We start from the raw sequence: 14,959 nt of genomic DNA, 5'->3' as shown, positions 1-14,959 counted from the left end.
ACTCCAGCTAGAAGCACACCTTACCACCCATGAAGCAATTTTGCAAAAAACAGAAACTGAATCAAACCAAGATCTGATTACTATTTACAGGAAATAAAAGAAGAGAAGAACATGTTAAACCATTAACAGGTTAAAATTAAATTAAAAGCATTACAACAGGTTACCATTTGTTATCATTCTTCCTAATTATGACATTACCAAACAAATAGTTCTTGATAAATGTCCAGGACATGTCTTCAACTTCTTTGTGATTATCTTCATCTTAAAAGATGAGGAAAGTAAACCAAGTATTAGCATGTTTATAGACGTATTTATTGTGATAAGATAGCAAAATTAACAGCTTCACACAGGTCTGAAGCTGCTGGTCTCAGAAATATTTTCTTTCCTACTGTTACCAAATTTCCCCTCACTTGGAAAAATACAGCACAGCTGAGCCAAGAAGTAGCAGGTTCCTGCTTCTAAGAAGACAGCTTTTGGAGTAAGTAAGCAAAGGCAAAGTTGGATCTGGTTCAGCAACCTCAGGGGAGACAGATCAGCATTAAGAACCTGGCCCTCAACTGCTCTGGCGAGAGATACAAAGAACCAGCTGTTCTCGAGGGATCCTTAAACCCTGGGGGTCCTCAAGAACCTTCCAGCCCATCCATGAGGTCAAAACGATTTTTGTAATAATGCAGAGAGGTTACTTGCAATGTTCACTGCGCTGACATTTGTGCTGAGGATATAACAGCAAGGGTGATGAAATTGCTGGCACCTTGGCAGGAAAAAAGTCGATGGCACCAACCGGGCAGCCCTCCCCACTATAAACTCAATGGAAAGAAATGCCAGCTTCACATAAGAGTGTCCTTGATGAAACGGTGAAAATTAACAATTGTACTGAAATCTCAGTTCTTGGATACATGTCTTAACATTCTGTGACAAAATAGGAAGTATACATAAGGATGTATGCCATACAGTGAAGGGCGATGGCTGTCTCAAAGAAAAGGAGGAGTGCCATCTATCCGATTCACAAGCTGAGCGAGCAGCTTTTTTCCCCATGGAGTATCATTCTTATAGGAAATAACAACTGAAAGGCAAATGGAGTATTGAAGGTTGAGTATTTATTTGGCAGACTTTTTTTTTTTTTAAGAATAAAGTGAACCTACTGCTTCCAGGAAGACACCCAACCTATGTGTTGACCATGAGAAAATTCAAACTTTCCAGCAAAAATTAGGTTTTTCAAAAAATTACATCTGCCACCAGGAACATGACAGCTTTGCAATAATGATCTTTCTGATGGGATCATGGGTGATTTTAACAAATGTGACCTTTTCCAATGATATCATGAAAGGTGCCAACATTTGGGAGATTTATAGAATTCCATGAACCAATATTTTCCAAATCATTATGAAGATTCAAAGTACAAGATAAACCAGTACAATTAAATGTAACAGAATGAGAAAAGTTTGACATGGATTAAGATTCTGGTCTGCAAATTTTTAAGAAACTGTCACAGAGTTTTGATGTGGTATCAAAGAGAATATCCATGATTACCTAACAAGATCATTAAAACGCTCCTCTCTTCCAACTACAGGTCTGTACAAGACTAAATTTCCTTCATATATTCCAACCAAACAACACATCACAACAGACTGAATACAGAAACAGAAAAATCCAGCTGTCTTCTAAGCAGACAAGAAGAGCTACAATCAAAAAGAATAAAATATTTAGGAATAAATGTAACCAAGGACATAAAAGATATGTACTCAGAAAGTGACAACACATTGATGAAAGAAACTGAACATGACACAAATGGAAAGATATTCCATGCTCATGAATTGGAAGACTATTGTTGAAATGTCCATACTACCCAAAGCAATCTACAAATTCAATACAATCCCTATCACAATTCCAATTTTCCCAGAAGACAAATATTCCTAAAATTTGTATGGAACCATGAAAGACTGCAAACAGCCAAAGCAATCTTGAGAAAGGAGAACAAAGCTGGAGGTATCACAATCCCAGATTCAAACTATACTACAAAACTACAGTAATCAAAACAGTATGGTACTGATACAGAAACAGACACACAGATCAACAGAACAGAATTAAGAGCCCCAAAATAAACTCATGCTTATATGGCCAATTAATCTACAACAAAAGAGGCAGGAATATACAATGGGGAAAAGACAGTCTCTTCAAGGGACACCTGGGTGGCTCAGTCGTTACGTGTCTGCCTTCGGCTCAGGTCATGATCCCAGGGTCCTGGGATCGAGCCCCGCATCGGGCTCCCTGCTCCGCAGGAAGCCTGCTTCTCCCTCTCCCGCTCCCCCTGCTTGTGTTCCCTCTCTCGCTATGTCTCGCTCTGTCAAATAAATAAATAAAATCTTTAAAAAAAAAAAAAAAAGACAGTCTCTTCAATAAACGGTGCTGGGAAAACTGAACAGCTATATGTGAAAGAATGAAATTGGACCACTTTCCTACATCACACACAAAAATTAACTCAAAATAGAACACCTAAATGTAAGACCTGAAATCATAAAACTCCTAGAAGAAAACATAAGCGGTAATCTCTTAAACATCAGCTTTAGCAACACTTTTCTAGATATGAGTCCTCAGGCAAGGGAAACAAAAGCAATAATAAACTATTGGGACTACATCAAAATAAAAAGCTTTCACACAGTGAAGGAAACCATCAATGAAATGTAAAGACAACTTACCGAATGGGAGAAGATATATGCAAAGGATATATCTGATGCGTTCATATCCAAAATATATAAAGAACTTACACACCAAAAAATGCTGTCAAATGACAATGTTGTACACCTGAAACTAACATTGTAAGTTAACTATATTTCAATTTAAAAAAAGTTACAAAAATGTAAAGTAATGCCACTTTTCTCACTTATTTTGATAGTTATTTTTCATAAAGTGTTTTTTTATGTTTACATGTAATGGGATTCTTACTTTTTAACGAGTTAGTACTCTAAAATTTCTTGTTTGAATTTCTAATACAGCAAATATTGTTAGATATCACCCACATAAAGAATAATTCTTAATTTTTCAGAGTGAAGTACTGAAATCACATGTTTGAAAACTGCAGTCCAAAGATTAGAGCCTAGGTCAAGGCTCCAATGTTCAAATGAACTTTCAGACACGACCTTATCCTGATTTCCCTGTTGAACAAAACACCCCAAGTCAGGAGTCCAGCAGGAGCCAACTGACAGACCATGACCACGAATCACCACACTGTTGCAAGTCAAGGTCCTAGAAAAGAGCAGCAGGGTGACTTCTGGGGTCCTACTAATGTTTTGTCTCTTCAATCTGAATGCTGCTTAAACAAGTGTGTTTGGTTTGGGATAACTCAGTGAGCTTCACATGTAGGACATTTGCATATCGTAGTACATGCACTTTTCTAGGTATCTATTATACTTCAATTTTTTTTAAAAAAATTCACACTTTGGGGCGCCTGGGTGGCTCAGTTGGTTAAGTGTCTGACTTCGGCTCAGGTCATGATCTCAGGGTCCTGGAATCGAGCCCCGAGTCTGGGCTTTGCACTCAGCAGGGGAGTCTGCCTCTCCCCTCCCTCTCCTCCCACTCATGTGCATATGTGCAGGCGCATGCTCTCTCTCCCTCCCCCTCAGATAAATAAAAATCTTAAAAAAGAAAAGTTCACAGTTTAAGATACATAATCATTTCTGCTTTGTTTTTCCAAACACATGATGGCTTTCAACTAAGTAGAGTTGCTACACATAACTTACTTTGGAAAAGTCTGATAAAAATAATCCAAATATGTAATTTAAAAACCTCAATATAAAATATACATATATATACACATATCAAATAAAAATAAAAACATCACTATACACAACTATAACTATTCAGAGTTTAGAGCTCTACATACCATCCATGACAGTTACCTTACCAAAATCAGAAAGAGAATACTGTGCTTATTTCTCAAGTTTTTAAAACAAATGAAGTCAAACAATTTAAGAAAAAAAAGGACTAAAAAAAAAAAATAGAGCAGGGGCACCTGGCTGGCTCAGTCAGAAGAGCAAGCAACTCTTGATCTCACGGTCGTGAGTTCAAGCCCAATGTTGGGTATAAAGATTACTTAAATAAAAAACTTTAAAATAAAAAATACAGCATATAACCCTCCCCCAAAAAAGTAAAATGAAATATAAAAATAAATAAATCTTCCAATTAAAGGTGAAACTAAAGATGAATTCCCTACAAGATCTAGCTAGGGACCACCATCTCTGTTACTCTCAATGTATCACTACAATTCTAGACAACTGCAGTAAAGCAAGGAAATACAAAAGATAAGGTAATAAGAATTGGAAGGAAAAAGACAATTGGTCATTAAAGAATAAACTTCAGAGAACATGGAAAAGAAAAACTAGCCATTAAAACTACATAAGAATTTAGCAAGATTGCCCCCAAAATATATTAAGTATAGACAGATAAGCTGACAGATTTATATCAATATAGACATACATACCAATAGAGGAAAAAAAGGGGGGAAAAGAAAAAAAAAAAAGTCACTCACAACAGAAACAAAAACCGAAGTACCTAGGAATTAATCTAGCAAAGAAGACATAAGACAATGGGCACCTGGGTGGCTCAGTTGGTTCAGCGACTGCCTTCGGCTCGGGTCATGATCCTGGAGTCCCAGGATCGAGTCTCACATCGGGCTCCCTGCTCAGCAGGGAGTCTGCTTCTCCCTCTGACCCTCCCCCCTTGTGCTCTCTCTCTCTCTCTCTCTCATTCTTGCTCAAATAAATAAATAAAATCTTTAAAAAAAAAAGACATGACAATAATGGAGAAAAAAATTTTAAACTCTATCGAAAAAACTATCTTTGATACAGGTGTTAAAAATAAGAAAACTGAGCCTGGGTGGCTCAGTCGTTAAGTGTCTGCCTTCGGCTCAGGTCATGATCCCGGGGTCCTGGGATCGAGTCCCACATCGGGCTCCCTGCTCAACGGGAAGTCTGCTTCTCCCTCTCCCACTCCCCCTGCTTGTGTTCCCTGTCTCGCTGTGTCTCTGTCAAATAAATAAATAAAATCTTTAAAAAAATAAAATAAGAAAACAGGGGCGCCTGGGTGGCTCAGTTGGTTAAGCATCTGCCCTCAGCTCAGGTCATGATCCCAGGGGCCTGGGATGGAGCCCCTGCTCAGCGGGGAGCCTGCTTCTCCCACTCCCCCTGCTTGTGCGTGTGCTCATGCACTCTGTCAAATAAAATCTTAAAAAAAAAAAAGGACAACAAGCCCAACAGAGTCACTTATGCTAAGCCCCACATCATCAGAGACAATTAGTTTCAGCTCTCCCAGAAATGGAATCATAAACTAGTTCATTAGGAACTTACCTGATCTGCATGAATGAGGTAACCTGCCTTGCAGACTCCTGTCATCTAAAGGAAAGCGACCTTGCCACAACCAGCCCACTTTCTGCTCCTATAATTTCCTGATCCCACTCCCTTCTACATGCAAAAGTCTTTCATTCTATACAGTTCCTTCCCAGACCTCCTTTCTATTTGCTGGATGGGTGACTGCCCAATTCATGAATTGTCAAATAAAGCCAGTAAGATCTTTAAAATTGATTCAGTTGAATTGTTTTTTAACATTTGGTTTAACCATGGTTATATATCACCAGAGGAGGTTTTAAAAAAATATAACTGCTTGGTCTCCACTTCCTCTAGATTATGATTCAATTGATATGAGGTAACCTGGGGCACAGGTTTCTAAAAGCTACCTTGTTAATTCTAATGTAAAGCCAGGGATGAAAACCACCAGCTTAAACATCTGAAAAGAATACAGGTGGGTCTCATACTTCTACATAAATCACTATAAACAGGTTGTAGCAATAAAAATGAAAACAAAAACCAAACCAGTGTGGAACTAGAACAGGAAGAGACAGGTTGTAAAAACATACCTTTGTTAACTAAGAATGGAGAAATATGTCCTAAACAAAACCTAGACGGTGAAAAAGTGGATCTAACTATAACAAAATTAAAGATTCTGTACAATAAAAGATTTCAAAGAAGAAACCCGATAAACGGGTAAAAAAAAAAAAAAACCTACGAAGATATTTGCACCATATAAAATCCAACAGATTATCACCCAGGATATACAAAAAATTCCTGTAAATTAGGGCAGAAAAGCAGGAAGGGGGATACAAAAATCTAATAGAACAAGAGGCAAAGAATAAATAAATGGCAATTCACAAACGGGGACCCCCACACAGCTGATAAGCATACGACAGGATACTTGCCTGCATTAGTAATCAGAGAATTGCAAATCAGAACCGTAATATATCACATTGTGCCCAGTTCACTCCATCTGTTGCATCAGATTGGAAAAAATTATAAGGTCAGAAAATATCAAGTGCTGGCAAGAATGTGGGGACCGACAGGTGGCATAAACCATCACAGCCATTCCAGATAATAATCTGGCAGAATTTAATGAAGTTATGTACAAGCCCAAGAGAGGGTCCAATGGGGGGTGGCGGAGAACCAAAAATGGAATGGGAGATGAAGGAGGAAGATGCGTGAAATAAACTGAGAGGCTTACATGGACCACCGCATCATAAGGGTGGGCCAAAAGGGAGCATGAACTCAAGCCTATGCACCTGACATGGGGAGGGAGTCCCTGCCACACAGGGTCCTTCATGGAACCAGCATGTGCAAAATCCCTGCCCACCAGGTGTTTTGCTTGGGCCTTGCCCTCACAGAGTATGCATTCTAGTGAAGGAAACAAAAAAAGTGAACAAGTAACACTGTTAAGAGGGTGACAATGGTGACAGGAAGTAACAGGAATGGGGGGCCAGACAAGAGGCGGGCTCTTGGAGACCCGCAGAAAGAAAATTAACCAGGCATGGTGGCCAACGGGGGAAGAATCTCCGAGAACTGCATTCAGGGTCTTTGAACAAAGTCACCAAACAACAGGTGAGACTATTTTCTAAAGATGACTCCCAGGCACTTCCTAAAATTGAACTCCCAGGAACAACCTTTAAAATTCCTGTTCTATAAAGTGTGGACTACAATGATTATCCTAAAACCAACATCTTTTGACCAAAGAAAGCTTTTCAGGAGGAAAAAAACAGAAGACACCACCAATGTGAACATTCCAGGTCTCTTTTCTGGAAAATCACTAGATCCACAAACGTTTCCTTTATTTGTTAAACAGAAATTGAGTACTTTTATGCCTTTTCCACAGCACTGTGCTAGGAAATGAGGATAAATATAAAAGTTTCTGGGGGCTCCTGGCTGGCTCAGTCTGTTAAGCGTCTGCCTTCGGCTCAGGTCATGATCCCAGGGTCCTGGGATCGAGCTCCAACTCGGAATCCCTGCTCAGCAGGGAGCCTGCTTCTCCCTCTCCCTCTGCTGCTCCCCCTGCTTGTGCTCTCACTCTCTTACTCTCTCAAATAAAATCTTAAAACTTTTTTCAAAATTAAAAGTTTCGTCCTTAAGGAGCATACCTCAACTTTAAGATTCAGGATTCTGTTTATTTCATACCCTAATTGATTTTTTTAGGATTAAAAGCCAACATTTATTGCATGTTCGCCACCTAGCAGGTGCTGTTCTATGAGCTTTTACACACTTGAGTTCATTTAAATACTTGCCACAACATGATACTGTATTTCTAACTTAGAGAACAGAGGTAAGAAATGTGCCTGAAGTCGGTGACCAAGCAGGGATTCAAACTTCAAAGCCTGTTCTCTTAACCACTGCGCTTACATTCCCCCTGGTATCTTCTCCCTGGTTTTCAGAGCATGGTCCCTGGGCCAGCAGCATCACCACTGCGACTTAATAGAAAGGCACGTTCTCAGGGCCCACCACAGACCCACTGAATCAGAAACTCTACGAGTGGAGCCAGCTACCTATGTTTTAACAAGCCCTCCTGGTGAGCTGGGGGCACGGAAGGTTCGAGAACCACTTGTTTTCACACTCAATGTATGTACATTAAAGGGGAAATGATCACTGTTTCGGAAATTTCACAACGTAAACTTTCAATCCTATTTAAAATGACTCTAAATAAATCAAAATTATGTTCATTCATTTCTCAAGACCCAGCAACTCCTCCCCCAGCCTGACAAAATGTCCAATCTGTACCCTGATTCAACCATCTTAAAAAAAAAAGTCTACTCTGAAGGGCCTTACTAGGAACTGGATTTTAAACTCCAAACATGAAAAAGAGCACAGAGGTCCAAACAGAATCCTCAGAAGTTGGATCAGAAGCCATATTAGGAAGAAAACAAAAATGTTTTAAATATCAGCAGCAGGAGCTTGACAAATCTTGGTCCATAGCTCCATTAAACCTTTTTATCTCTGGCTCAACTCTAGATTTTCACAACACCCCTTCAACAACTTCCAATTGCCAAAAAAAAAAAAAAAGTTATAACCTTCAGGAATATTTGTTTCTCAAGACTCAAATTGCTTTATTTTTTTTTTTTAAGATTTTATTTATTTTTGCGAGAGAGAGAGAGAGAGAACAAGCGGGGGGGGGGGGGCAGCAGAGGCAGAGGGAAAAGCAGGCTCCACACTAGCAGGGAGCCCAATGTGGGACTCGAGCCCAATGTGGGACTCGATCCCAGGACCCTGGGATCATGACCTGAGCTGAAGGCAGACGCTTAACGAGTGAGCCACCCAGGCGCCCCTCAAATTGCTTTAAATAAACATATAGAGGCACCATCTTCCAAACACGTTTTTAACAAGCTAATCAGATATGCTAGTACATATACACAGTAGTGCAAACACTGCTCACATTACCCCAACCCCTTACCTAGACCCCTTTACAGCATCCTACCTGACTTTTCTCTATTCAAAGCAATATCTAGACCAGGAGCTTTCTTTCTTACCCCAACTCAAGTCCTCAGTTTGAGGAATACACCTCCACGTGTACTTAAATTTGTCTATTTCTATTAACACCTTTTTTTAAGATAGTGGAAGATAGAGTATCAGAAGTATGTAGAGATTCACGCACCTACCATAATTTGAGAACCTACTCTATGCCAAATAACTCCTTTAAGCTATTCACTTGCATACTCAAATTAATTTCATAAAGTTCAGGATTCTACTTATTTTAAAAATTAAAAACATAAATTTGAAGACTGAAGAGTTAACTTGACCAAGTCTGTACAGTGGAATAGCTAGAAACCTGACTTAAAATGCATATTGACTTGGGCGCCTGGGTGGCTCAGTCGGTTAAGCGACTGCCTTCGGCTCAGGTCATGATCCTGGGGTCCCTGGATCGAGTCCCACATCGGGCTCCCTGCTTGGCAGGGAGTCTGCTTCTCCCTCTGACCCTCCCCCCTCTCATGTGCGCTCTCTCTCTCTCAAATAAATAAATAAAATCTTTAAAAAAAAATGCATATTGACTTGATTCAAGTCGTCAAAGGTGCAAAGAGCTCTGAGAAGCCCACACTCAGGCAGTTTTTAATCTGCCTGACTACTTACAACCATCCACCTTTCCACGCCCCAGCTCACCCAACATTGGTGGCACTGGCAAGAGCTACCCTCCTGGAAGGAATGGCACCTATTTATTTTCCCTCTCCCAAAACACCATTAATTTCCCTGCCCTAGAACCACAGGTAGTTCCAAGAAACAGATTACCAAAGCCCTCCTCCCTACAGAGTTCACTGGAACTGAAACACACACACACACCAACCACCTTCAGACCTTCCCATTCAGATTCTTATCCTGTCTTTTAAAAGCCCAAAGCTTTCTGTAAAACATCTCCCAAAATGCAATCGTCCCAACTAGTGCTTATTCTCCACTAACATTGCCATTTCTATATCTAAAACAGGTACTTCTTTCGAAAGCAACAGCTATCTTCTCATCCCCCTTCTGTAACAATAACAGCAATTAATCAGTAACAAACAAGCCTGTTAGCTCCTACCATCAGATGGAGGATGCTCCCCTCTCCTTTATAAGTAAGCTGAAAATAATAATGTTCTCCTAAATGGATTATGTGAGCATTCAAGAAAGAAAAAACAGTTACGTGCCTGGAAAAAAAAAATTTTTTTATAACTTAAGTATTCACTCATATTCAAGATTTGAGTAATCTTGTTATATGTACCTACTTTATTCTACCACTTGTTTTAAGGAATCCGTAATCAACGAAAGCAAAACATGAAACTAGTCAAATAGCTAATAGTTCATATAAGATTTAAACGAAACACAGCCATTTAAAAAAAAAGTTCAAGTGTACATAAACAAGGACCAAACATCCACACTCTGGTGTGGGTTCCTGATCACGGAGAATCAGAGAGCTTTTTAGAAGTTATTTCTAAAATTGCTAAGTGTCCTTCACTTTAAGCTGTCGTTTCCTTCCAAATAATCTCACTTAATGAAACTGACAAATCATTCATTGCAATTCTGTCTGAACTGTAATTACAACAGAAACAGTTATAGTACATTTGTATCTTTGTCAGTGAAATGCTTATAATAAGGAAAAAAATCTGATTGAACTCTCCATTGAGTAGCACTCAGTGCACCACCTAGTGGAAGTTGTGTAACATCGTAATTAATATTTTTTTTAAAGGACAAACTCTAGGTAAGAATACAATACTATACAAACAGCCTAAATCTCTTTCCAGTTTCCCACACTGCAAGAGGGCTGCGTTCATAAGAGAGGACTCATTTCCCGTACAAACTAACAAATTGAAAAAGGTTTCTTAATGGAAATCCTTGGGAGCTAGAAATTTTGACAGGAGAGTAAAAATTAAGACATTAATGCAAAAACAAATTGAATCAGAGATAGGGCTTATATAAGCGATGCCTTATATCTTACAAGAATAAGTTATGTCAAAATGGCATACCGACACATGAAAAGGGACTTCATGATTAGAAGAGTTCCATTCAGTAATTCATAAGACATTTCCATATTCATGATGACTAATTAGTTTAACCTAGCAATTCTCCGGAATTCCCCAAGCCTTGACACCATTCGAGAGGTTCCTCCCAACTAGCCATCTTAAGCCTGCTCTCCATTAAACCCCAAACTCCTTTGTTTGCACTATTCTGAGAAATAAATGATTTTTACATTTTCAACTTTTCTACTAAATTTATAGTTAACCTTTCCCAAAAAGCCCCAAGTCATGACCAGAATGCATCATGCTTCATTTTTATTTGCTTTATGTATATTAATTATTTCAACTCAGAAAACAGTACTGAAGTCCACTGCTAAGCTACAGATGCAAACATAGATAAGATAGGGTTCTCTAATTTGGAAAATCTCCCTAAAATTTAAAATAGAGATTTTCACATAGCACCACTAGGAATTTGTTTTGTTTTGCCTGTATGAAAAGTTACCTTTCTGGTGTGATTCAAACTATCTCAGCAAACTCGAGGAGGGGAGAAAAAAAAAAAACCCTAAGAGACACTATTTCTTTACTTGGAAAAAACTATCTCCGTCTGTCATTCTTGTACCACGTGATCAAATCGGTATACAGAAGCTTACTTGATGGTGGGAACCTTAGTAGATCCTGGATTAAATCCACTACAGGTACAAAATAAAGTAGGAGTCAGGTGACCTGGGGCAGAATTCTCCTCATCTCTAAGGCTTTCACTTTATGTACTTGTGAAATAGGCATGATATGCACTACCTACCTCCCAAAAGAAGGATTAAAAAATTGACAGTCTATGAGTCTCAAAAGACCTAAATGGAAATACAGGTATCCCCTGTTTTTCACAAGCTCGTGTTACACTACTTTGCTTTTACGACAGACCTCAGTATCTCTTTTTACTAACTGGAAGAAACCCACAGAGGTGTTTGTTTTGCATTAGCTGGTATAGAGACAGCACACACCAGGGAACAGCTGGAGCGGCAGAACCAAGCTCCTTCCCTGGGAACTCCACTCAGCATCTCAGCAACAAGCCCCCGGCAGCTTTGACCTCTGTCTGAGCATCTGTGCTGTATCTTGACTTATTTGACATTAGCAAAATGTATCCTAAGGTATCAGAAAAGCCTAAGAGGTTTTTGGGGAGTAACACTAAAAAAATTTCCCATATACGTTAATAGTAAGTGTTTTTTGTGCTTTGCAGCCCTTCGGTTTAGAAAAGATTTCATAGGAACGCTGTGTTTTCAGATAGCAGGGAAAACCTGTACTGGTGAGAACTGGAGTGCACCTAGAAGCGGAGAACACTGCTCCAAGAGTTCTCACGGTGCCATTACTGCCCAAACCCGGTGACCTTCACCATTTCACTTGTGAACAAATAGTGAATGAAAACAAAGGTTATTAAGCAAGTCAAAGAAAAGGTAATAACAATTCAAGGTGCAAATCTGTAATAAACTGGCTTGTCTGCAAAGTATTACCGCATGAGTACCAAGCAGGTGCATTCCTAAAACCTAAAACCCAGAAATTGTTTTTAGAGAAGCTTTTCTCATTTGAATGCTAATGTTTAAAAAAATTAGAAGAAAAAAGAATCACAATTCTACTCCCACCCATGACAGAGTGACAGAAACAAGGTTCCACCCCCACAATCCTTTCAAACCTGCGCAGGCATTCCTCATCAACATTCCTCCCCCTCACTCCTATATCGCACCTTCCCCACCCCAGACAAAGGTGAGTCACACTGCTGGGTCTACCTGTCACTTAAGGAAAAGTCCCCAAACAAGTTCACGTTAAAGACTGCTCTTAATTTAAAAAATAACAAGTAAACAGTGTTAATGTGTAAATGGCACTGCCAATGCGCCTGTCTCCAGAAAATATGTAATTAACAATACCCAAGACACCTTTCTGGCTTAAAAAAAAAAAAGCCACTCAGCTTATCGCTACTTATCAGTGGGTCCCTTTCCCTCGTGAGCCTGACTCTGACTCAACTCCGCAGTTTTCCTCCACCTGCACGTTCTCGAGTCCTCCGTTGGGCCCAGCCGCCTCACTCCGAGTCCCCAAGGGGTCCCGCCGGCAGCTGACCCCGCCCCTCCCCCGCCCGGCCCCGCCCCCACCTCCCCGCAAGGTGTCGCCGCCGCCGCGGGCTCCCGGGCGGAGGCGCCTTGAGGAGGGCGGAAGGCTCGGGTGGCGCGGCCCGGCTCGGCCCGGTTGCCGCCTGCGGGAGCAGCAAGGGGAGCAGACCCCACCGCCCGCGCCGCACCGGTACTCCGATAGGGGCTGCAGCCACGGCGCCCCATTACCTGCTCTGGGCAGCCGTGGCCCGCGGGAGCCGCGATCGCTCCGGCCCCTGCAGTCCCGGGTCCGGAGGCAAAGAGGCAGCGACCGCAGCCGCCGCAAAGGACAATCAGGAGCCAGCGGGCTCGGCACCGCCTCGGCGGGCGCAGAACGCACGAGCCCAGCCGGAGCCCGGCCCCCACCTCCAGCCCAGTGAGTAACCGACTTGGCCCCCTCCCTCGGTGGGGTGGGGCCACGGCCGGAGGGGCGGGAAGGGGCAGGGCCGCTCCGCCCGCGGGGCGGGAGCTCCGCGGACGCTTCGTAAAAGCCGTCTGCTGATAGGCTGCGATGGAGGTAGGTGGCTCGGACTTGAAGACAGCCTCGCCAACAGAGCTCCCTCATTGGCCGGTAAGAGAAAACAAAGCAGAATTCTGATTGGTGAGAACTCTGTAGCTCCTCTCCCTCGCCCCTCAATCAACGGAAGCTCCGCCCCACCCGCTCCGTTCCCAGGTGGCTGCAGAATGGGCTGTTTTATGGACCTGCAACCTCTCTGAAAGCGCAAAACCTCGGATACCCGGGTTTCTTTGCCAGATGCGAGCGATTCTTTCATTCCCGTATGAACTTGATGAATAACAGCTAATCTTTAACATCGCTTGGCTTTAGGGAGGTCTCCTGGATATTTTTTAAATGCTGCATAAGATTCAGAAGGAAATTGTCCTGTGCAAAAAAAAGGCATAAAATGTTTTCACTCTTGGCAAAATTATGCGTAACTTTTTTTTTCGTTTTACTTGTGTTCCATATGGGACATATTTAGAATGCACCACGCTGTAAACAGATTTATAGGAAAACTCCCTGACAGGAAGAATTTAGAATCCAAAGGACAAAATAAATAAAGCATAAACAAAAACCAAAAAGGGTAGTATACGGAGAGAAGTTCAGAAGATACAAATTGGAAAACTCAACTAATGCAGGCAATTATAAGAAAGGAATGTGAGAAGATTTCAAGATGTGCCTTAGACTTTGAAAATTGAAAGCTGAGGGAGGAGAGGGGAAATAATCATCAATGACTTATAGTTAAGTAATCTGAGCTCTCAGACAATAGTAGGCAAGCCCCGTGTTATCCTAGGCACTTTAGAAGGGAGTGAAGCATAACTCACCTGGAGACCACACTCCCTTAACTCTCTGGCTGCCTTACTATTCTGCTTGTTCTTCCTGCCATTCCCATGAGGTTCTGAAATAGGCTGTTCGAAATAAAGCACTTCCCCTAACAACTCCATAAATTAAATAGTGAAAAAATGTGAATTGACAAAAATCAAACCTAAGGAAGGAAAGGAATATTAAGGTGAACATGAACTTGAAAAGGACAAGAAACTCAATACAAAGAATAGAGCAAATCCTCTTTTTTCCTGAGAAAAAGGTAAAACTCTGAAGGACATTAACCTCATTACCCAACACATTTTTTATAGAACCCTTGTAATAAATGGACTCTTAAGTGATAGTCTAAAAACATGTGTCCCAGGTATTCTGAGCAGGTAACTTAGTGTTGAGATCTAAATATGTTTAAATATGTAAGAAAAAAAAACTTAGCACTATCTACTATGAACAAATTGGAAAGAAAATGCTCCAAAAGTTTTTTTTATTTCACAATCATGCCTGAAATTCTACCACTAACATTCTTTCTTTGGGATTGAATCATTTATATCAAAAATTATTCTTGTATTCATTTACTCAATAAACGTGCAATAACATTAATCATCAAATTCTAGTTCCTTCAATGAACTAGGCACTCTACTAAGTATTGTCTTGAACAAGGCAGACCAGAAGCTATTTATCCGTAAAAGAAGGATAATGAACCAGTAAACGGATACATTTACA

The 14,959-nt window shown here is 40.8% G+C and overlaps 1 protein-coding gene across 5 annotated transcripts in view; it reads right to left on the bottom strand.

The window, feature by feature from the left end:
* MPP7 (membrane palmitoylated protein 7) overlaps window positions 1-13,280 on the bottom strand; it is a 289,462-nt gene extending 276,182 nt beyond the window's left edge. For 2 of the 5 annotated variants that reach the window (XM_027593227.2, XM_027593229.2), the window contains exon 1: window positions 13,111-13,279. The gene's annotated coding sequence lies outside the window, so the exon portion shown is untranslated. Of the gene's footprint in view, window positions 1-5,342; window positions 5,360-13,110 lie in introns of those variants that run through there. The other 3 variants (XM_027593230.2, XM_027593231.2, XM_027593228.2) reach the window with 3 other exon arrangements.
* Between the last annotated feature and the right edge of the window lie 1,679 nt (window positions 13,281-14,959).

The sequence above is a fragment of the Zalophus californianus genome, chromosome 9, assembly GCF_009762305.2.
Source record: "Zalophus californianus isolate mZalCal1 chromosome 9, mZalCal1.pri.v2, whole genome shotgun sequence".
In the NCBI taxonomy this organism is placed as follows: Eukaryota; Metazoa; Chordata; class Mammalia; order Carnivora; family Otariidae; genus Zalophus; species Zalophus californianus.
The sequence above is the reverse complement of the archived record's forward strand: the minus strand, read 5'-3'. Positions and strand labels throughout refer to the sequence as shown.